Genomic DNA, 17,665 nt, shown 5'->3' with positions numbered 1-17,665 from the left:
CCCTAGTCTCTGCCTTGTTTCTGTTTTGTATGCATTGTCTGTGTTTCTGTCTCAAAGCCCAATTCCCCTCCCTCACGCTGACTCGAAGACCTCTCATCTTCAGTTGACCCTTCTTTCGAGCGCCAGCAGTCTCCTCTTTCTATCGAATCATTCCCATCAATAAACAAATGCTGAGATGGCTCTCAGCTTAAAAAACAAACATTTTGACCTCATCTTTTCCAACTCATGCCCCAATTCTCTCCACTCCCCTTCTCGGTGAAGCTCCTCAAAGAAGATGTCTGTACGGCCCATCTCCCTTCCCCGCCCCTAATCTGGGGGTGCCTCTGCAAGCCTGGCACAGACTTGATTCCCCCAACTGGCTTAGGATACAGTAGTACCTGGCACTTACTGCACTAGGCTTGGCCTTTGGGGCATCAGTGACAATAGAGACAGAAGGAGTCCCAGCTTATCCTCCTGACACATGACCATCATAACGCATGAATTCTCTGAAGCAATGAGACTCCCGTGATTCTATTTCTCCTGCTCTTCCCTTGTATTCAAGGGTCTGTCATCACCAGTCCATCACTGTCTTCAGTGCTCTTCAGCAACTTGCAAAGCATAGAAGTTCCCTAGGTCAGGGCTTACAGACTCAAATCCCTCTGGAGTCCAAGCAACAGTGTGAATAGGGAGACCCACCGCAACCGAGAAATCCCAGATGAAGAGGACTCACATGGAGGCTTAGTGCAGGGGAGCCATAGGGAGGGGTGGGGCCATTGTCAACTTGAAGGGGGCAAGCCCTGCCCTTTCTGAAGGGGCAGCTCCTGCTGGGTTCAGGCCAACTGTTGCTTTGCTGGAATATGGGCTTATTGCTGTTCCAAACTCTAATATTTCAAGAGAAGGCAGAAATCTGGCTTTTTATGTGATATCTCCAGATATTTAAAAGTTGGCTACTAATTCATATTTTCTTCAAAATACTGTGTGGACCAACAAACCAGAGGCCAATCAAAATACATATGGGCACCAGGGCTGGCAACAGGCCTTCAGGGTGCTACCTTGGCCTGATGTTTTCATCCTGAGTTCAACCTCCCTTTGATTATTTCTCCCAAGTTCCCCACAATTTTATTATTTCCTTTTTGTTCTCTCCAGCTCTCTTCTTGGGTCTTAGAAATTGGAACCAGGAGACAGATGGACAGAAAGCAATGTTTTTCCCCACACACTGAACTTAGAGATTCACTACTGATTCACATTGTAATTGTGAATCAAGAAGACTTTTTTCTCATCTTCTTTCTTATATTTCTGTTCTAAATCAGAGCACAAAGAATAAACTTCCAGGGTCACCCACCAGATGACAGAGCCACCCAATGGGAATCACCCACAACGTTTGTGAGCTCAAAGCCCCAAGCATACGTCTGACCAGAAAAATAAAAGGCAAATGGGAAAAGCGCTGAGCCAGAGGAACCAAAGACTGAGCTCTCTCCTCATTTAACACGGGGATCTCCAATGAGAATGCCTTCCACACTTGTTACTCCTAAGAGTGATGGCTGCTAAGGCCAGGGGTGGGCCTGGGGACTGTGTGGTGCTGAGCTGTCAGCAAGGCCATTCTTACCTACATTCACCTGCATTTCAGAAGCCTGGAAATTAGCAGAACTCCAGCGTCACTCAGCAGAAGCTTATCCTTCTGCATTAAAGTAGTAGCTGAAAGAGCTGCCATCTTAGGTTAAGATGTTTAGCCTGCCTAAAACAGTGTATTTCTGAGGAAGAGTACATATCGCTCATTTATACTTCCTTTTTATCTTAGTATTGTGTACGTTTCAGACCTTTCCTAAGGGATATGTGTAGAAGAGAAGTTTCTCCAGGAGTCGAGAGGGGGATTCGCTGAAGAGCTTGGACACTGAGGCGCTGAAGAGCGTGCTGTGCTCGCCAGTGTCCATGGGCTCCTTCCACGGTTAGGTGGGTGGCATGCTGGTTGTAGCCAAGGGCATTGCACTTCTGATTCAGGCAGTTAAGAACCTGGTGCTCCTTCTACTCTTTCTCTTCTGTCCACATGACTAGAAGTACCTGAGCCAACCCAGATCACAAAGCCACACTATGATCTGAGTCACTGCTTGGAGGACAATTGTCATGGAGCCACCCAGTTCTCAGCAGACTTTGCACACCTGAGAAACACACTTGTATTCAGTTATTGGAATTTGAGGACTATTTGTTATAACAGCTAGCGTGAATTACTATAACTAATACAAAAGAGAAATTGGAAAGGCTGGTCAAAATGTATCCACAGTCATTTCCATAGCCGCTGCGCTGAGCTACAGGAAGTGGAAGCTGTGGCTATTCCACCCCTGTAACTGCTATCCCCAGGTCCTGAGATAACGTCCACCTGTTCTTTGAGATGATGTCACCCAGATCTCCAGATCTTGAGGACCCATCTGGAATGTGGCCCCCTCCACTGAAGAACCCACATGGTTGCCACGGTTTTCCCTCATCGCCGGCACATTAACAGGTAAGCCCTGTGCGATTTTGCTGAGGAAAATGCAGCTCCCTTCAAGGTTGTCTGTGAGCTTAGGCAGTGAAAAGTTGTCATAATAGAAAAAGTATCTTTCCAAATACCAGGTAGGACAGAAGATTTGTGCCTGATTGTAAGAAAGCCACCCTATCTGTCATGGGTGAAGAAGGAGGAGAGAGCGATGACTTTGCCTCTTCCGCTTGTTTGGCTAAATTGGTTTGACAGAGTTTTAGCAACAGCTTCAAATCCAGAGAAGCTACTCCAGAATGGCAAATTTGGTTTTCAGGCTCCAGTTATAGATGCATGACCCCTGATCATCCAGGTATACAGAGAGACCCTTAACTTGTTTAAATAGATACCGTAAGGGATATAGATTAAACTGGCTTCCATCAAAAAAGGTCCATCTTCTTTGCCACCTAAAAGAAAGAAACAAAATAAATAAATAAGAAAAAAACAAGGGCCGGGCATGATGGCTCATGCCCATAATTCCAACACTTTGGGAGGCTGAGGCAGGAGGATCACTTGAGCCCAGGAGTTTGAGACCAGCCTGGGCAACATAGCAAGACCACATCTCCACAAAAATAAAAATAAAAACAAAAATTAGCTGGGTGTGGTGGTGCATGCCTGTAGTCTCAGCTGCTCAGAAAGCTGAGGCAGGAGGATCACGTGAGTCTAGGAATTTGACACTACAGTGAGCTCTAATCGTGCCACTGTACTTCAGCCTGAATGACAGAATAAGACCCTGTCTCTCAAAAAAAATTGTTTTCAGGCCGGGCGCGGTGGCTCACGCTTGTAATCCCAGCACTTTGGGAGGCCGAGGCAGGCGGATCACGAGGTCAGGAGATCGAGACCACGGTGAAACCCTGTCTCTACTAAAAATACAAAAAATTGGCCGGGCGTGCTGGCGGGCGTCTGTAGTCCCAGCTACTCGGAGAGGCTGAGGCAGGAGAATGGCGTGAACCCGGGAGGCGGAGCTTGCAGTGAGCCGAGATCACGCACTCCAGCCTGGGTGACAGAGTGAGACTCCGTCTCAAAAAACAAACAAACAAACAAACAAAAATTGTTTTCTTTTTTCAAAGACAAGGAAGGAGCAGAGGAGGAGAAAGAAGAGATGAATGTCCTCCTTATTTGACACAAATGCAGAAAGATACACAGTTGACTGTTGAGCACTGTCAGAGTTATGAGTGATGATCCCTTGAGCCACCAAAAATTCACACAAACTTTCAACTCCTTAAAAACCTAACTACTAATAGCCTACTGTTGACTGGAAACCAAGAAGATAAACAGTTGATTGACACATATTTTGTATGTTTTATGTATTACATACTGTATTCTTACAATAAAGTAAACTAGAGAAAATAAAATGTTACTAAGAAAATCATAGGGAGGAGAAAATATGTTTACTATTCTTTAAGTGAAAGCAGACCATGCTAAAGACCTCATTGTCTTCACGTGGAGTAGGATGAGGAGGACAAGGAGGAGGAGGAGGGTTGGCCTCGCTGTCTGCAGGGGCAGAGATGGAAGGAAAACCATGTACAAGTGGACTCACGCAGTTCAAACCTGTGTTGCTCAAGAGCCAGCTGCATGTTTGTGATCCCAGGATCCAGTTTCCATTATCTGGAAAGAGTTCTAGCACTTCCGAGTCCCATTGTCCCTTGCTCAGGTAGCATTTGTGGATTCATTTCTTATCCTCAGCATGATGATGTTAGGTTCTCTGTGGTTTGACCCCTCAGCTCACCCATTCAGGTGGGAAGCACTTTTCTTTCTGTTCATTTAGCACAGGCGGGTAGGAAACTAACATCAGTCTTTTTCAGGTGGCCACTGCCCCCAGCCAGAATGAACAGGACCAGGGACTCTCTGGGGGTTCTGGCAGGAACCACGGCTGTGGCTGAGGAAGCACTCTGGTATGTATCAAGTGCAGCGTGAGTCCTGACTCGTGAGGCTGCCCCAGATCCAATGCATAAAAGGGAGAATCCAGTTGGCCTCACTGTGGTAACATGCCTACCGCTTGGCCAGGGAGAGCAGGGCGCCTTGATTGACAGTCTACCATGCGGGTGAGCTAATTCCCTGGAATGCACAGGATGGGGATGAGGTCATTTCCTGGAAAGGAAATGGGGTGCTATTAGCATGAACGGGGAGCAGCAAAAACATGCTTTCTAAGTTCATAGATTTGATTTTAGCCCAAGACTCCTGGAGACTGATGCTTTCATTCAAAGGCTTGGCATCCATGGAAAGGCGGAAAAGCATGCCCTGGTCAGGTGGTAAAGAAAGAACACCACTCCGCAGCGTCCTGACACTGGAAACTGATGACAGACCTGGATGCTCATTTCCTCCCGTGAAATTACTCCTCTCCTATTTCAGAAATGAGGAAGGAGGGGCAAAGATGGGAAAACTGCCCAACATCATCAGCTAAGCAGAAACCTGCCATGCATCCGAGATCTCTGTCTTAAGGCTCAATCTCCCGACCCCATGCATCTCGCTCAGTCACCTTCCGCTGCTGACAGGAGGGTCCTGGGGGGCTGAGGGCCTCACTATCACTGGAACCATTTCTGAAAGCAAGCATCCTCCTGGGGTAGGGGCATGGGGCATGGCCGTAGGCTTGACTTGAGGCTGATTGTTCCTGTCAAGGCTGGGGAGGGAGGGGACCAGGAAGGGGGTCGGGAACGGGAAGGAACCCAGCATGACAGATTTCAAAGGTGACAATATTTTCCTGAAAATATAGTGTCTGTGTGCAGTAGGTTTTGATATAACTAACCTTCTGTCTTGAGTTGGAGCTGGGAATGGATTCTTTTTTTTACAGGAAAAGGAAATGCACGGGTGTGGAGCTGCCAGCAGCAAGGGAAGTTCCCAGGTGACTTGTCATGGTGCAATTTATAGCCCCAAGTCTCAGAAGGGCTGTGGCGGGCTGAGGAGAGGGTATGATTTGCTGACAGTGGAGCCTGGCATCTGGCACCCATCCACGCCACTGAGCTCAGCATGCACGTGTGTCACCAGGACACAACCGCATCAGGGCCATTGAAGTGAAAAGGGCAGAAGGCAAATGCACTCATTCAGAGGGGACATAAAAACGGAACCCGGAAAGCAACAGAGAGGGATTGTGGGGAAGGGGAGCTGGCTCCAGGGTGAGGGGCCTCCCATGACCTCTCCGAGACCCGACTTGCCACAGCTAATTGGACCTGCCCTCTGCTCCTGAAACACACATAGCATGGATGCTGGCAAGGTCTTCCTTCCAAGAGAAGAACATCCCGTTGGCTGTCAGGCCAGCTCTTCTGGGAAGTGGACAAATGGGCCTCAAGGGACATTAATCAAATAACTGAACTCCCACCCTGTCCCTGAGGCTTTCCCCAGAGCCACAGAGACCAGAGGAAGCGGCTGGAAGACTGCAAGAGCCCATTAGGCAGCAAGGCCTGACAGTCCACACGGCGTCCCGGGGCGAGGGCCACAGCGGTGTTTACAGAGCCCGGGGCCCCTGCCAGCGCTAACATGCCACATGCTCGGCCCATCTGGGCAGGCTGGAAAAAGTCGACCATTTTCCTCTGGATCCCGATGGCTGTGGCTCAAAGCATTCCACACAGCTACATTTGCTTCCCTCCCCTCACATCCCTTCAGAAAACCCACACATCTGTATACACACTTGAAAATAAATATGCATAAATGCAGAATCCACGTTGAAGGTGGGGGCAGGACAGACCTCTGGGGCTCCTCTCTGCACGGACCCTGCCTGAAGCTGCTTTCCTGCCCCAGGACAGCCCACCCCGGGCAGGCTCCAACTGCAGCATTTTCTAGAAGTGTGAGAACTCTTCCCAACGTGCTACCTGGCTCTGTGGGTCCCCAGTCAACGCAAACACAATTTTGAGGTCTGCAGTTCAAATTTGCTTCCCCTACAAACTTCTGAGCTGGGTTCAGAGGGCAAAAAGGCCCAAGTTTCATTTCAAGTCAATTGGAAACCCTCCAAGCCAAGACCCGTCTGCATACACCCACTTTACCAAAGATTTTCCTTCTCACTAAGACAACAGAAGATAAAGCCTCTGCTCTGCTCTTTTTGAGCTTACTCTTGTCCATTTTTCAAACTCGGGCTCGTTGTTTTGATCCTCTTGGGTCCTGGGGATGGAAAGTGCCACCTGATAACTGGAAGCCTGGGGGTGCACAGGTGGTCCTGTCCTCTTAGCATGCTGTGGGCTCTAGGACTGCCTGTGGGGCAAGGGAAGGCAGTTGGAGTTTGAAGCCAGGCTAATTCAGGATGCCACTGAACAACAGCCACCACAGAGAAAGCAGAGACCCATGCACACACACTCGCCAGGGGCCAGCAAAGGGTGATGCCATCTACAGCTGCATTGTTGACCGTCACATAGCTGCTTCTCCCACTTGAGTGTCTACAAAATGGCCACGATATCAGTTGCTATGGTAATCGGCATCCCAGTGAGTGTTGCCTCCAGTGGGCAACTGGCTGGGCCCTCCTCTGACTGGCAGACACCTTTCTCCTTTCTCCTGTCGAGGTGCAGCTCCTAGCACCTCCTCTGCAAAGCTCCCTCACCCCAGTACATCCAATCACCCCTCGGATTTGAAAACCCGTTTGCTCCCTCACAGTTTTAAGATGACATTTTAAAAAACTTTTATTGCAAGTTTAAGTAGTTGCAGAGAATGTCATTTCCTTACTATTGTAAATATTAACATTTTAAAATAAAACCATTACATCACTCTTTTAAACTCTGCCAATGGAACTAAGTAGCAGAGCAATTCTGTACCCACCATGACCAATTTTTAAAATACATGAAAAGTCTTATTTGCTTCTTGTTCCATTTACTCCTCGAACTCATATTTCCATTCCATTTACTCCTCGTACTTCTTAGCAATTGTCATTTGCTAAGGAATATCTTAGCAATTGTCATTTGCTAAGGAATATCTTAGCAATTGTTATGTTTGAAAGTTATTTTCATAAATGACCATCATCATTCCATTCTGACACAAAAATGCACATACACTAAAATTTTAATTTCAGTATCATTGTAAGACTGTAAGGTTTAAACAGCTTTTTCTAGACCAAGTTTATAATTTCAATAATCATCAGAATACAACTGATCAAAACAACATAGCTCTATAATGTGTTTAAATAAATAATCAAAAAGGTGTTTTTTTCAATTAGCTGATATACTCACAGATGAAAATTACTTATTGCTAAAATGAAGTGGGGTCCAAAATTAATTCTATTTCTATTTTACATTTTTAGAAAGAAAATTGTGAGAAACTCTGTTCTCAAAAACAAGATATCAATGAAAGGAGTTTTATGATGTCAAAAATTACATTATAATCTATTATCAAAAATTAGTAATGACCTGTCACCTGACAAATCAACTTGGTCCCCATTCAATTTTGTCAAAAGAAAAGAAATGGAAACCATGAGACATGAAAATGTATTTGTTACCCAGTCATTTGTCATTCACTGTCTTGATTCTGGGAAATACACCAAAAAGACTGCACCCAGACTTCTCAGTGAGTGCTAATTATACCTGCTACTCATTTACTTAGAGGTTCCTTGTTAAAATGGAAAAGGTTAGGAAAATTAAAATACTAGTCATTTTAACACAACTTTGCCAATACAATTTTTTTTTTTTTTGGCTTTTCAAATTGAGATGTAATTCACATACCAGCAGGATCACTCTTTTAAAATGTGCAATTTAGTGGGTTTTAGTATCTTCAGAAAGTCGTGCAGCCATCACCACTGTCTAATTCCAGGCCATTTGCATCTCCCCAGCAAGAAATTTCATACCCATTAGCAGCTACTCCTCATTCCCCGCTCCACCCTCACGATTTTCAATAAAGTTACTTTATCTCGTCATATGCTTTAAGTACATTTTCATCCAAATCATGGCATTTGAGATGCAGCTCATTCAGTTCACGGAAATGCCTGCCATGTAACCTATTTGGCGAAGCAGTCCACTCATCCAGCCAGCAGCCAAGCCCGATCTAGTCTCAGTTAGGAAAAAACTGACTTCAGTTTCTAAGCAACGTGTTAATATGCATCCCTTCCCAACCATCTTACTTCTGAATTCTAATTCTGAGATGAGACATTGATGTACAAGGCGTATTGCATACCTCAGATTTCATTCCAGACCACCACAATAAAACAAATATCACAAACATCACAATAAAGTGAGTCACACATTGTTTTGGTTTCCTAGTGCATATAAAAGTTATGTTTACACTACACTGTAGTCCATTAAGTGTGCAATAGAGTTATGTTTTTTAAAGATGTATATGCTGTAATTCAAAAATATGTTATTGTTAAAAAATGCTAATGATCATCTGAGCCTTCAGTGAGTCACAATCGTTTTGCTGGTAGAGGGCCTTGCCTTGATGTTGATGGCTGCTGACTGATTGGGGTGGTGGCAGCTGAAGGCTGGGGTGGCTGTGGCAATGTCTTAAAATAAGACAACAGTGAAGTCTGCCACATCAATTGACTCTCCCTTTCACAAAAGATTTCTCTGCAGCAGGTGATGCTGTTTGATAGCATTTGGCCCACAGTAGACCTTCTTTCAAAATTGGAGTCAATCCTTTCAAACGCTGCACTGCTTTATCAACTAAGAGTATGGAATATTCTAAATCCTTTGTTGTCATTCAACAATATTCACAGCATCTTCATCAAGAGTAGAGTCCATCTCTCTTTGCTCATCCATGAGAATCAACTCCTCATACATTAAAGTTTTATCATGAGATTGCAGCAATTCAGTCACACTTCTGGACTCCACTTCTAGTTTTAGTTTTCTTGCTATTTCACTTGCTATATCTGCAGTGAGTTCCTCCTCTGAAGTGTTGGCCCCTCAGAGTCATCTATAAGGGTTGAAATCCAGTTCTTCTAACAATCCTGTTAATATTGATACTTTGAACCTGTCCATAAATCACAAATGTTCTTAATGGCATCTACTATTGAATCCTTTCTAGAAGGTTGTCAGTGTACTTTGCCCAGATCCATTAGAGGAATCACTAAATATGGTACTTAAAGCCTTATGAAATGTATTTCTTAAATACTGACTCTAGAAAGTCAAAATGACTGCTTGATCCATGAGCTGCTGAATGGATGTTGTGTTCACAGGCATGAAAACAATGTTGATTTCCTTGCACATCTCTGTTGGAGCTCTTGGGTGACCAGGTACATTAACAATGAGCAGTAATATTTGGAAAAGAATCTTTGTTTCTGAGCAGTAGTTCTCAATAGTGGGCTTAAAATCTTCAGTAAACCATGTTGTGGATAGATGTGCTGTCATCCTGGCTTTGTTGTTCCATTTATAGAGCACAGGCAGTAGATTGAGCCTAATTCTTTTTTTTTTTTTTTTTTTTTGAGATGGAGTTTCGCTCTGTCACCCAGGCTGGAGTGCAGCGGCATAATCTCAGCTCACTGCAATCTCTGCTTCCCGGGTTCCAGTGATTCTCCTGCCTCAGCCTCCCCAGTAGCTGGGACTACAGGCACAGGCCACCACGCCAAGCTAATTTTTGTGTTTTTTAGTAGAGACGGGGTTTCACCATATTGGCCAAGCTGGTCTTGAACTCCTGACCTTGTGATCTGCCCACCTCAGCCTCGCAAAGTGCTGGGATTACATGCATGAGCCACTGTGCCCAGCCCTTAATTCTTAAGGGCCCTAGGATCTTCAAAATGATAAATGAGCATTGGCTTCAACTTATAGTCACCAGCTGCATTAGCCTCTAACAAGAGAGTCAGCCTGTCCTTTGAAGCCAGGCACTGACTTCTCTTCTTTAGCTATGAAAGTCCTAGGTAGCATCTTCTTCGCATTTAAGGCTGTTTTATCTACATTGAAAATCTGTTGATTGGTGTGGCCACCTTCATCTTAGCTAGATCTTCTGGATAATTTGCTGCAGCTTCTACATCTCCACTTGCTGTTTCACTGTGTACTTTTATGTTATGGAGATGGCTTCTTTCCTTAAACCTCATGAACCAACCTCTGCTAGCTTCTGACTTTTCTTCTGCAGCTTCCTCACCACTCTCAGGCTTCACAGAATTGAAGAGATTCAATCCTGAGCCTTGCTCTGGATTAGGCTTTGGCTTAAAGGAACATTATAGCTTGTTTGACCTTCTATTCAGACCACTCAAACTCTCCACGTCAGCAATAAGGCGATTTTGCTGTCTTATCATTCATGTGTTCACTGGAGTAGCACTTTCAATTTCCTTTACGAACCCTTCCTTTACATTCACAACTTGGTTAACTGTTTGGCTCAAGAGGCCTAGCTTTTGGCCTATCTCAGCTTTCAACATGCCCTCCTCATTCAGCTTAATCATGTCTAGCTTAATCATTTAACATCAGAGACATGCAACTCCTCCTTTCACTGGAACACTTATTGGCCATTAGGGTTATTAACTGGCCTACTTTTAATATTGTTGTGTCTCAAGGAGGCCCAAGGCAAGGGATGGAGACAAGGAATGGCCAGTTAGTGAAGCAGTCAGAACATACACAACATTTATTGATTAAGTTCGCCATCTTATATTGGCATGATTCATGGTGCCCCAAAACAATTACAATAGGCCAGGCGTGGAAGCTCACACCTGTAATCCCAGCACTTTGGAAGGCCAAGGTGGGTGGATCACTTGAGGCTGGAGTTCAAGACCAGCTTGGTCAACATGGTGAAACCCTGTCTCTACTAAAAATACAAAAATTAGCCAGGCGTGGTGGCGGGTGCCTGTAATCCCAGCTGCTGGGAGGCTGAGGCAGGAGAATCGCTTGAACCTGGGAGGCGGAGGTTGCAGTGAGCCAAGATCGCGCCACTGCACTCAAGCCTGGGTGACAGAGCCAGACTCCATCTTAAAAAAAAAAACAAAAAAAAACCAAAATTACAATAGTAACATCAGTGATCATTGATCACAGATCGCCATAACAGATATAAAAAGTTTGAAATATTGCTAAAATTGCCAAAATGTGACAAAGAGACACGAAGTGAGCGTGTGCTGTTGGAAAATGGCTCGGATAGACTTGCTCAATGCAGAAGCCTTCCATTTGTAAATAATGTGATAGCTGCAAAGTGCAAATAAAGCAAAGAGCAATGAAACGAGGAGAGGCCATGGTGGCAAATGATTGGTAGACCAGCTGTTCATCTCAGAGAGGGACATCGAGAAAGTACAGCACCACGCCATGAATCGATTGCCTCTGTGAAAGAAAGCCTTTGCAATTGCCTTTGATACCCTCCTCCCTTGATTTTTGTGGGCTCTTTGTTTAGGGACATACGTTCTTTGACATCATTTATTTACGGGATGGAAGAAGTGAGCTTCTTAGGCAGAAATTCTCATCAATCCTGCTGCCTCACTCTACAAAACATCTGAGTTCAAAACACTCCAACTCAGGTCAAAATATCCCTCTTCTGAACACATTTTGCCCTTAGCAGAACCGCGCCAGCATGGGGAGGTGTGCTGGACAGAGTGCACTGTGTGGATCTCCTTCAGGGAAGCCTTTGCTGCCCAGCTGTGGGAGTGAGGCCAGCAGACGGCCTCCAGCTGTCAGCTCCTTCAGAGTCAGCCTCAGCTGCAGGGAGGCCAGCCTGGTCTGCCTTTTCTGCCCAAAGAGAGCCACCTTGGTGGGCAATGCTTGCTCCAGCACATCCGCCGGGGCTGACTAAGCCTTTGTGGGGTCTATAGCCCAATCTTGCTTCCTCCTCTGTTCCTTGACAGCTGTTGATCCCTAATAAATATCTGGCACCCCAAACTCTCAGCTTCTGCTTCTGAGACCCCCCTAAACAGAAAGACACTGGTGGTCTCTCTGCAGGTCAGCGGTGTCCAGTCACAGAAGCTTTGCCTATACCAGTATGTTGAATCATAACTTTATATGCCCCCAAAGACTCTCAGAGTCCAGAGCAAGACCCCATGGTGAGGTTCAGCATGGGTGAGGCGTGCCCTGACTTTCTTTGGCCAAGTGGGAGAAGAGAACTGTGATGAGGCGTTGGGGAAGGCCAGGGGCTGGCACCCCGTCACAGCTGTGTGTGGGCAACGCATCTTAGGAGAGTCAATGGAGAGTGAGCATCCACAGTTGACTCCCTTAAAACCAGCTCAGGCCACACCCACCCAAGAAGTCTCTGAGGATGTCTCGAGGGATGCAGGCCCAATTTAAAACTCCTGCCTACAGCAAGGTGTCTGTCATAATACCAACACACTGCATTCTATGGATCTGGTGAACATCTGCCATCTCCATCCCATGGGAGCTTCTTAAGGGAAAGCACTGAGCTTCCTTCATTCATTCACTCGCTCGGTTGGTCAGCCAGCCACCATAACTTTTTTTTTTTTTTTTAACAAATATGCCTGAGTACCCACGGTGTACTGGGCAGATACAGCTGAGCAATCCTCTAGGACCTCACAGGTTTGTAAGAGAAACAGGAAAAAGTGGAGGAAGCGGAAGGAAGCCAAAGCATCCATCCTTTCACTTTCACTGACCCACTGAGTGGGTCTCGCTGGGTCTCAGTGAAAAGAAAGCGGTTTCTACTGCTTTAACCCTTTCCAATCCATGTCCCTTCAGACAAAGTAACCCCTGTGAGCTGGTAATCAAACAGAATTTTATTTAAGTGAAGCAAACAATGGAGAAATACGGGAGTACCAGATTTCCTCCCTTTAATTTGCACATTTTCAAGTGCAGATATTAGTAAATACTTTATTTACATGAACATACAGGAAACTTAACCTTTAAGAGTTTGTAAAATACGGCTTAGTTTAAATGCATTTATTTGTCTAAAATTCATGGTAGTTAATTGTACTTTTTTTTTTTTTTGGCAAATTTTCACTTGAAATCTCAAAGTACTTTAAAGTAAGATGGCATTAAAAACAGCAACAGGAAGAAGCTGACGTGTCTTAAGGGCTCACCATGTTTAGACACTAAATGCTGTTAACATATATCACTGTTTACTCCTTGAACTCATCCTATTTTGTTATTATATATACACCATATACTGTATTATTATTGTCTCAGCTTCACCGATAAGGAACCCTAGCATGGAGAGTTCAGAATTACTGGCAGATTAGGGAGGAATGGAGAGTAGAACCCAGCCCTGGCTGTGTCAAGCCCCCTCGGGCCCCCTCTCCTCTGCAACACTGTCTGCTTCTCAGGCACCTGGAATCCTTCTCCAGCCCTTCAAAGCGCCACAGGTCCATGTTGTCCCAGCAGAATTAAAAGGTGCAGGCCAGCATCACCTGCAAAGTCCCAGGTTGGAAGGGAACCTCATCTACACTTCTACAGGCAGATAAGGTTAGAAGTAGATTTTCCAGTTGCCACGTAAGCTGCAGCTCTCTCTAGACAAACCCATGTCTGGAATAGCAGAAAATGCTCCCCACTTGCCGGTCTCCTCTGTGACCTTTTAATTCTGGGGCCCGGGGCTCCCTTGTTGGTCAAGTGTGAGCTCTTCCCTCCACTCCATCCATGTACTGAGGTCTCAAGCCACCACTGCCCCAGCCTGGACCTCACCCCTAAACCCAGTCTTGTGTGTGCATTTTCCACGCTCCCACTAGGGTGTTTAAAGGATTTCTCAACCTTAGTGTGTCCTGTAGAGGGTTCCTGAGCGCCCCCCAGAGCTCTGTCTCTCCCAGTCTTTCCCACCTTAGTGAAGTCACTCCAGATCACTTCCTGTCACCTGGAAAATGTGGAGGGTCCTCCCAGAGTCCTCCGTTTCTCTCGCACCTCACACTCTGCACACAAGCCATGGAATGGATCAGGATCCAGCCCCAGCTCCACCCTCACACGGCACCCCACTCTCCCACCCCAGTCCGAGCGCCATCGTCTCTCCTCGGGATCACCACAATGGCTTCCTGGTCCTTGTTTCTGTCCTGGCCTCCCCTCAGTCTATTCTCAACACCCAGCCAGAGCAGCCACCTTACACCATGAGTCGGAGTGTGACTCCACTGCTCAGCTCCCCCATGCCCATCACTCGGAGAAAACAGACTCCTCACAGCTGGCCACTGGGCCCTGAGCCGTGAGCACTGCGGCCCCACCATGACTCCTGGGACCTCACCCCCAGTCTCAGCCACGTGGCCTGCTTGATGTTCCTTAAACACTCTGGGGCACTTGCACCTGCTATTCTCACTGCCTGAAACGGCCTCCCCCAGGGATCCACATGGCTCACCCCCCGCCCTCTTCCGTCTTTCCCCAAGGCACCCTTGGTGACACCCTTTCCAGCCACTCTGTCTAAAATGGCAAGTCCTATAGGTCATTCTCCCTTGCTCTGTTTTTCTCAGAGTATTGACCTCCATGTAACAACCCACATGTTCGTAACTTTAAACCAAAAAGTGTCTGAGACAGTTCTCAGTCAACTTAGTGGCTCACGCCTGTAATCCCAGCACTTTGGGAGGCTGAGGCAGGTGGATCATCTGAGGTTAGGAGTTTGAGACCAGCCTGACCAACATGGAGAAACCCTGTCTCTACTAAAAATACAAAAGTAGCCGGGCGTGGTGGCGCATGCCTGTAATCCCAGCTACTCGGGAGGCTGAGGTAGGAGAATCGCTTAAATCCGGGAGATGGAGGCTCCAGTGAGCCGAGATTGCGCCATTGCACTCTAGCCTGGGTGACAGAGCAAGAGCCCATCTCAAAAAAAAAAAAGTTTATTTCACCAAGGTTAAGGATGCATCTGTGACTCAGCCTCAGGAGATCCTGATGACATGTGCCCAAGGTGATCAGGGCACAGCTCAGTATTATACATTTTAGGAAGGCATGAGACATCAATCCGTGTGTGTAAGACATACATTGGTTGGGTCCAAAAGGTGGGACAACTTGAAGTGGAGAGGGGTCTTCTGGGTCATAGGTAGATAAGAGACAGTTGCATCCTTTTAAGTTTCTGAGTAGCCTTTCACAGAATACACAATTTACAGCCACTTATGCCTTGTCTGGCTTAGCGAAACAATAGGACATCAGGATGTCCTATTGTGCAGTGGTGTGATCATGGCTCACTGCAGCCTCGAACTCCTGAGCTCAAGGGACCCTCTAGCCTCGGCCCCCTGAGTTGCTGGGACTATAGGTGCACTCCACCATACCCAGTTTTTTTTTTTTTTTTTTCCTGGTAGAGATGAGGTCTCACTATGTTGCCCAGGCTGGTCTCCAACTCCTGGCCTTAAGCAGTGCTCCCATCTCAGCCTCTAAAAGTGCTAGGATTACAGGTGTGAGCCACTGCACCTGGCCACCCCCTCCTGATGCCCTGTCCTTCCGGCAACCCAGGCAGAAACTTCCTAGTGAATGGGGCACCTCGCAGGGAGCCCACCCTCAGCCTTGGCCCCCAGGTGGCCCTTGGTGGAGCAGCCATCTGCAGGGATTCCCTTCCTTGGGAGCCCCTCGCAGGCCTGCCCACTCACCCTACTCTCAAAATCTGCCAAAAGGAGAGCTACAGAGAAGCCAAGCAGGGGTATTTATCTCAGACTCCCCGCTTCGCTAAACTGGACCTCTCCAAAATCACTCACTTCCTTGTTCCTCCACCAGTTTCCATGGCAGGCTGTGGGCCCAGATCTCCTCCCCTTCCTGCCATCATCCTCTCACCCTGGCACCTCACTGCGGCCGCAGCTTTCAGGGACCCCCGTTCATCAAGCATCCTGCTCTCATTGTCCTCTCTTTTAAACACACCCAAATATCAGGGGGTCTCCAGTCCTCACGTAGGTTGGCAGATTTCACAGGTAGAATGTTTTGGGTTTCTGGAGGAAAGGTATCTTCGTTGGCACAGTCACAAATGGCATGTCAACAATTTTGATTCTAAAACCAGTTCTCTCCTTCTAGGTGAGAACAAAGTCCCTGAATTCAGAGGTACTGCCTTCCAGTGCCAGGCAGCTTCTCCCACTCCCTTCTCTCTAAATCTAGGTGGGGAACAATGGACACCTCCTGCCTCCCTGCATAAGCACCCACAGGCCGAGCAGGGGCTGGGCGTCTCTCAGAGCCCAGGCCTGGCTAACAAAGAAGACTCAAAGATCAAAGGAGAGACTCAAAGATTGATGTGGGGTGGGGAGGGTAATGGGGGATATTGGTCAAAGGACACACAATTCTACAACTTGGAGACTATAGTTAATAGCAATGCATTCTTGAAAATTGCTACCAAAATGATAAGTATGTGAAATAATACATATGTTAAGTATGTGAAGTAATACACATGTTAAATATGTATACATTGTGGAATTTAGCCATTCCACAATGTATACATATTTCAAAACATCATGCTGTACATCATTAATAGGTATAATTTTGTTAATTAAACATTAATTAAAAATTAATTTTTTACAAAAGGCAGATGTCAGGACATGATCCACAGGGAAGACTCCAGGGGCCCTAAATCACCCACTGACCTGGCGGGGACTTCTTTTTCCTCTTCTGAATTCTCTCGAGCACCCAAAGCAGGGCCTCTGATAGAGACCCGTGAAGGCAGAAAAGTGCTCCTGTTCTGTGAGCGAGCTTGTTTCCAGAACAGAGTCTCTTTTCCAGAAATGGAGAGGTGGCAGCCAAGAAAGCAGAAGAATCCCAACTAAAGCCACGAGAAAGTGGTACGCCATGGCAGAAATTCAAGCCCAGAAGCCTCAAACCTGGCCTTGACAACATGCTGCCCTCTGGGTTCCCTTTTAAACAGGTTACAACAGAGCAAGGCTCAAGCATTTTTTTTTTAAATTTCTTTAAATCTAAAAAAAGACTTTTCAGGGCACAAATTAATAGGCCATGATAAAAGTGTATGGAGTGGAGGAAGCAATCCAAGTGACTGTTGAGAATTTCAGCCTTCATGGTTCCAAGGGAGCCGTCGCTCAGGCAGAGCCCTGCTGGACACTGTGCTCCCATCAGCTCAGACAAGGGGAAAGCCTTGTCTTTATGCACTTTGTTAATGAATTATAACCCATTTATATATAATGTTAAAATTGTGAGGGGTGGTGAGATTCCAAAACTTGCAATGCATTTGATCCAGCTCCCAGATCCACCCACAAAGTCTACCACACACAATGCAAAGAAGGCTGCAGGGAGAGAGGTGCACACATTACAAGGCAGGTCACACCTCTGAACCAGAAGCTCAAGTCAGAGCAAGCCCTCAGGAGAGGTTGTCTACTACTGGGAGAGGCGCTGTTTATTTTTGAGCTGTGAAAGGAGAAATCTTTGTTGGCTTGAATCCTACAAGATATCTGCCCAGTTTCATTCAGCCAGGAAGCGATTCCACCAACATAACCTCACCCTTCAAAGTCCATCTCAATGTTCT

The 17,665-nt window shown here is 46.4% G+C and overlaps 1 long non-coding RNA gene across 2 annotated transcripts; it reads left to right on the top strand.

Annotated features, from left to right (window-relative positions):
• Positions 1 to 310: 310 nt before the first annotated feature.
• LOC116485007 (uncharacterized) lies at positions 311 to 8,911 on the top strand. 2 transcript variants are annotated; one of them, XR_004252724.2, is made up of 4 exons: positions 311 to 2,476; positions 4,294 to 4,383; positions 4,841 to 5,051; positions 5,280 to 8,910. It is a non-coding gene; the product is annotated as an uncharacterized LOC116485007 (long non-coding RNA). The 2 variants fall into 2 exon arrangements; XR_004252723.2 differs by having other exon boundaries at positions 4,841 to 8,911.
• The last annotated feature ends 8,754 nt before the right edge of the window (positions 8,912 to 17,665 follow it).

The sequence above is a fragment of the Hylobates moloch genome, unplaced genomic scaffold, assembly GCF_009828535.3.
Source record: "Hylobates moloch isolate HMO894 unplaced genomic scaffold, HMol_V3 SCAFFOLD_16, whole genome shotgun sequence".
Taxonomy (NCBI): Eukaryota; Metazoa; Chordata; class Mammalia; order Primates; family Hylobatidae; genus Hylobates; species Hylobates moloch.
The sequence above is the reverse complement of the archived record's forward strand: the minus strand, read 5'-3'. Positions and strand labels throughout refer to the sequence as shown.